The sequence below is a fragment of the Sceloporus undulatus genome, chromosome 4 (genome assembly GCF_019175285.1).
Source record: "Sceloporus undulatus isolate JIND9_A2432 ecotype Alabama chromosome 4, SceUnd_v1.1, whole genome shotgun sequence".
NCBI lineage: Eukaryota > Metazoa > Chordata > Lepidosauria > Squamata > Phrynosomatidae > Sceloporus > Sceloporus undulatus.
Window position 1 is genome coordinate 251469444 of NC_056525.1, and position 6329 is coordinate 251475772.

At 50.2% G+C, this 6329-nt stretch overlaps 1 protein-coding gene across 1 annotated transcript in view; it reads right to left on the bottom strand.

The window, feature by feature from the left end:
- The window catches only part of GRINA (glutamate ionotropic receptor NMDA type subunit associated protein 1), a 595197-nt gene extending 591289 nt beyond the window's left edge, over positions 1-3908 (bottom strand). The window contains exon 1 of the mRNA XM_042463679.1: positions 3809-3908. The gene's annotated coding sequence lies outside the window, so the exon portion shown is untranslated. The remainder of the gene's footprint in view (positions 1-3808) is intronic.
- Between the last annotated feature and the right edge of the window lie 2421 nt (positions 3909-6329).

Below are 6329 nucleotides of genomic sequence, written 5' to 3' on the forward strand. Positions count from 1 at the left end.
CAAGGCCTTGGAGCCGCCGCGGGGGCTGAGGTGGCCGCAGTGGGCGGAGCCGTCCCGGTTTGGGCATCAAACCGGACCGGGACCGGGTTGGCACCGCCCAAACCGGGATTGTCCCGGCCCCCAGCGGGATATGGCAACCCTACATCCATGGCACCTGGCTGCCCACAACACACCAGTGGCCACAAGGATGGAGCCCAAGGAGGGGGCAGGCGGCCAAGGCGGCCCCAAATCACAGGAGCATTCAAGTTGTTTCTGACTTATGGCAACTCTATATCCTGGGGTTTCTGGGCCAGGTTTGTCCAGCGGAGGCTGAGAGAGTGTGACTTGACCGGGGTCACCCACCGCGTTTCCCATGGATCCCATGCCTGCCTCAAAATAATAGTAATCATGATCATGAAAATGATCATGATAATAATTTTATTTCTTTGCTGCCTCTCCTCACAGCTCATTGCATCAAACACACAGACGCATTAAGAGACCTACGCAATAGATTATAATACATGGAACCATAATTAAATATACAACTCATGTTCCAAACCCATGATTAAGAACTGCCTGGATTGCCTCCCAGAAGAGAGGGGTCTTCCAAGGGGTCTTAGGCTCTGGCAGCTGCACTCACAAGGTTAGGAACTCACTTTAACTCTTGCACAATTTACCCTTTGCACAATTTACCGCTTGCACTTTGCAATGTAACTCTGAGAAGGCAGAATTGCGAGAGAGAGAGAGAGAGAGAGACTAAAGAGGAGCCAGGCCCTTTGCTGGGAATCCCTTTCCTACACCATCACAACCACACTTCCATCACACTCTCAGCTTCTTGGCCAGACCAGGCCATGCCACCCCCAAAGCAACCTGAAGACTCCCCCAATTAACTCAGCACCCACTTCTGGTCCCCAAAAACACTTAAGGAGGGAGACGATCAGCCTGCGCATGAAGGAACTTTGTCACCTCTCTCTCTCTCACACACACACCTTTGAATGCCTGAAGAAGAGTCCTGTGTAGCCTGGAAGCTTACATCCGGAGCAATATGCCCACAATAAAAAGACTGCCTCTGTCACTGTAGGATTTTGGCTTTTGGGTCAAGAAAGGTGGAAGGAATGCATTGCCAGCCATTCTTGGCAGTGCCAGGGCTGAACCCCAAAGCAAGGCCCACGCCTGGCAGGTGCAGAGGTGGGTCGCTCCAAAATGGGGTGGGTCCAGTCCCTTTGCGGCCCACTCTGGCTCCTGGGCCGGCCAGCTGTGCCAAGGCCACTTCCCTGCTGCTGGCAGCCCTTCCCTGCCTGGCCAATGGTGCTAATTACTTGACGGAAGAGGCTGCCTCAGCGCCAGCTCATCCTGCAGGCTCTTGGGAGGCATGCGCACCTGCGCACAAACGCACGCATGCCAGGGGCCTGGATGCAGCTGGGGCCCTGTGCCAAGGCCCTGGCCCTATTCTGGCCTCAAAGAATCCTAGAGTTGGAAGAGACCCCAAGGGCCATCCATTCCAGCCCCATTCTGCCATGCAGGAACTCCACATAAAGCATGCCCCTCCCCTGCCCACAGTGGGACCCCAGACCACCTTCTCTGCCACCCACCTGCCCCTTGGCCTGGATTGGTTTTGGACAGGTTCAGAAGCCCCTCTTTCTTCCCACAACCCCCCTGCAGAGTAGGACAAGGGAATGGGGGAAGAGATACGGGAGCAAAGCTTCCCAGTGAACTGAGGCTGCATTCACACTGCATAAATAATCCATTTTAACACCCTTGGAGTTCGTTGTGGCACCACAACCCTCTGACAGAGAAGGCTAAATGTCTCCCAAAACTACAGTTCCCAGGATTCCCTACCACTGAGCCAGGGCAATTAAAGTGGTCTCAAACTGGTTTATTTCTGCAGTGTGGGTGCAGCCCCAGTCACCCTTTCTCTGCTCCTTCTCTTCCAATTTTGAAACAGCCTTTTGGAGGACTTCTTCACCATTGGTTTCTGTTCTTGGCACACCATCATCATCATCATCATCAATAAATAACTCATTGGCGTCATCATCATCATCATCATCATGATGGTTCATTTATATCCCGCCTTTCTCCCACTAATGGGCCTCAGAGTGGCAAACGACACTTTCCAAAAACAATACAGATTAAAAAGTAGAAACATACAATTAAAGAATCCTATATTAAAACAATTACAAATATTAACATGCCTTAAAAAGAAGTCCAGCCGGCCCTCTCTCTCTGCGGGTTCCTTGGTCCTGGGTTCAAGAGTCCGCAGCTTGAACAGATCCTCCACAAATATAAATCCCCAAAAGCAAACCTAGAGTTTTGCCATTCTATAAAAGGGGCACCACTGCATTTAATGGGACTTGAGCATCTGAGGGGGATTTGGGGACCTGAGGGGGTCCTGGAACCAAACCGCAGCAGATACAGAGAGCTCACTGTAATAGTAATAGTAATAATAATAATAATAATAATAATACATTGTTTATAATGGGACATGAGCATCCACAAATTTTGGAATCCATGGGGGGGGGGGTTCCTGGAACCAAAGCCCAGCAGATACCCAGGGCCCACTGTAGTAGTAGTAGTAGTAATAATAATACCCATTGTATTAAATGGGACCTGAGCTGTCACAGGTTTTAATATCCATGGGGGGGGTGTGTGTCCTGGAAGCAGGGGATACCAAGGGCCCAATGGACTAATAAATATCTCTATAGCGGGGGCCCAGCCAACTCCAAACCCCCTAATTCCCTAGCATTGAGCCGGGGCAGCTAAAGCGATGCCAAAGTGAGTTACTTCTGGAGTGTGGGGGCATTAAGAGAGGACCCCCTTGTGCCCCCCCTCACATCCCTCCCCATTTCAAACTGGGAAGGTCTCCCAGTTGCCCAGCTTGGCCCTTCCTTTGGCCAGGGGTGGGCCTATTTTGGACCCACTTTGGGCTGAGGGTCTCACAAGGTGCCCCCCAAAAGGCCCATTTGGGACCCCTCCCCCAGGAAAAGGGGGCCTGGAGGAGGAGGAGGAGGAGGGGGGGGAGGCCCAGCCTTTCTGGTCAGAAATCCACCAGAGGAAAGGAGAAGGAGAAGCATCAGCAAAACAGGGGCTTGTTTATGGGAAGGGGCTTTTGGGGAGGGGGTCTTTTGTTGGGGGGGGGTCAGGGCCTTCCCTGTGAAAATCGAGCTCCATTTCACCTCAGCCCCCTTTGGCATTATTGGGGGGGTGTTTATGGAAGGCAGGGGGCTAGCTTTTGGGGAGGGGGTCTTTTGTGTTTGGGGGTCCCTTTAAACCCCCCAAGGCCCGAAGAGACCCAGCTTGGCCCCTTTCACCTCCGCCCCATTTGTCACTATTTGGGGGGGGGGATATTTATGGGAAGGAGGAAGGGGCCTAGCTTTGGGGGTGTGTGTGTTCAGGGCCTTCCTTGAGAAAACCAAGCTGCCTTTCATCTCAGCCCCATCTGACATTATTGGGGGGGGGGGAGCTGTCTATGGGAAGGCTTCAGGGGCCTAGCTTTTGTGGGAGGAGTTTTTTATGGGGGGCTTCTGGGCATTCCCTGCAAAAGCAAAGCTCCATTTGACATTATTTGGTGGGGGGGTCAAAGATGATGATGATAATGATGATGATGGACCCCCCCCGGGAGTGGAGTTCTCCAAGGGGGGGCTCCTGAAGGAGGAAAAACTGGGGGCCTTCTATCTATCTGCCCCCCCCCCAATAAGGCCAAAAAGCGATGCGGACTTGGGTCCTGGCGCCTCCGGCCACTGACCACTCGGACGCCCCTCGGACTGGCCGGAGAGGGCACCTGGGGAGGGGGGTCCTTCAATGACAGCAACCCCCCCCAAAAAAGACTCACCCAGCCGGTGAATGCCGCTCAGATCCCGCTTCTGCGCCGCTTCTTTCTGTCTTTCCTTTCTCCTCCGCAACAAATGACGCGCGGGGCGGAGCCTTTGCAGGGGCGGGGCCAGCGCCCGAGACCCCGCCCCTCGCAGCCAAAGCGAAACCGGCTCAAGCGATGCCTTTATGGGACCAACTAAGATGCACAAAATACACGATGCAAGCCTTCGAGGTTCCACCGGCTTCTTCTCATCGGCAAACAAGTGAAGACGTTAGCTCTCGGCCTGCTTTCGGGGTAAAAGTATCACTATTTTGTGGAGGACAGTGACACCCAAAATCCACCAAACAGGGATGCCTTTATAATAATAATAATAATTGTTGTTGTTGTTATTTATGGGGCCAATCAAAATGCACAATATACATGTTGCAAGCTTTCAAAGCTCCACCGGCTCCTTCTTCTTCATCAGGCAGAAGGTGTTAAAAACCAGAAAGGAGGAACAAAAATTGGAGATGTTGGTCCTAGGCCTGCGTTTTGGGGTAAATCCATCGCTGTTTTGTGAAGGACAATAACATCCCAAATCCCCCAAACAACGATACCTTGATGGAGCCCAACAAAAGGCACATAGACACATGCATTGCAAGCTTCTGAAGCTCCACTGGCTTCTGCTTCTTCTTCTTCTTCTTTGTCAGGCAAAAGTTGTTGAAAACCATACAAGAGAAAACAATGATAAAGCGACCATCTTGGTCATAGTCACAGGTGTTTTAAAGCAGCTTTTGCCCAACGAAGAAGAAGAGACTCCGGCCTGTTACAGACTGCCAAAATAAAGCTGCTTCAGGTCTCTTTGGAGGTATGCTGTTTAAATGATGCATGGGTCCTAAGAGTCCGGAGGTCACGCCAAAGCCACACTCCATTCCTAAGCACTGGAGTGCAGCTTTGGTGCAGCTTCCGGATTCTTAGGCTGCATGCATCATTTAAACAGCATACCTCCAAAGAGACCCGAAGCAGCTTTATTTTGGCAGTCTGTAACAGGCCTCCACCACAATCTCCATCGAGGGAAGAGTGGGTTCCTCTGTCGAACAGCCCTTTCCCTCAGGAAGGCCCTCCTCATGTTTAAATGGAATCTCTTTCCCTGGAGCTGCATCCATTGCTCCATTGGGACCTATTCTCTGGAGCAGCAGAAAACAAGCTTGCTCCCTCCTCAATATGACCTCCCTTCAAGTATTGAAACAGGGCTATCATATCACCTCTTAACCTTCTCTTCTCCAGGCTGAACATCCCCAGCTCCCTGAGTCCTTCCTCATAAGGTTTCATGGTTTCCAGACCCTTCACCATTTTAGTTGCCCTCCTCTGGACGCATGGCTCCAGTTTCTCAATGTCCTTCTTAAATTGTGGGGCCCAGAACTGGACACAATATTCCAGGTGGGGCCTGACCAGAGCAGAAGACAGTGGCACTATTACTTCCCTTGATCTAGACACTGTGCTTCTATTGATGCAGCCTAGAATCGCATTGGCCTTGCTAGCTGCTGCATCGCACTGTTGACTCATGTTCAACTTGTGGTCTACTAGGACTCCTAGATCCGTTTCACACATTTAAGTCTCCTTGAGCCAGGTGTCCCCCATGATCCTATATCTGTGCATTTTGTTTTTTCTACCTAACACTTCTCTGTGTTGAAGTTCTTATGTTAGCTTTGGCTCATCTTCCTCTTCCCAAAGTCCACAATCTCTTAAAGGGCACAGTGTGGAGACCACTCTGCAGAGAGATCCTTCTAGAGGCTAGTCATGGACTGGATGTGGGCAAATGAAATGAAACTCAACCCAGGGAAGGGGCAGTGCAGTACTTGCCCAAAGGGAAACACGGAGTACTTGCCCTATTATTATTATTATTTGTTTGTTTATTTATTTATATAGCGCTATAGATTTGCACAGCGCTGTACATAAAACAATAAATGTATAAGAGAAAGCCTGCCTCTGGCGTACCATCTAAGAAATAATAGGGTAATGCATATACAATACATAGCAATACAGGAAATGATTCAATAAAACAGGCACCAAAAGAACATCAAATAGCAAGTGACAATCATGCCTGGAACCTTCTTCCCCCGCGAGACACAAGGCCCTGATCACTTCTCTAACCAGCTTCAAAACGGGGCTGAAGGCCATCCTGTTCAGAGAAGCCTTCCCAGGCATTGCGTGATTGTCGCTTGCTATTTGATGTTCTTTTGATGCCTGTTTTATTGAACCATTTCCTGCATTGCTATGTATTTTATATGTATTATGCTACTAGAGAGGCCCCCTCCCCACCACCTTTCCCTTCTCCTTTTGTGTCATGTCTTTTTAGATTGTAACCCTGAGGGCAGGGAACCGTCCAATTAAAAAGACTGTATGTACAGCGCTGTGTACATTTACAGCGCTTTATAAATAAAGCTAATAATAATAATAATAATAATAAGCCATGCCTGGGAAGGCTCTCGGAATAGGAGTTTTCAACTCCGTTGGAAGCTGGTTAAAGAAGGATGGCTCTTGTTTGTGGGGAAGAAGG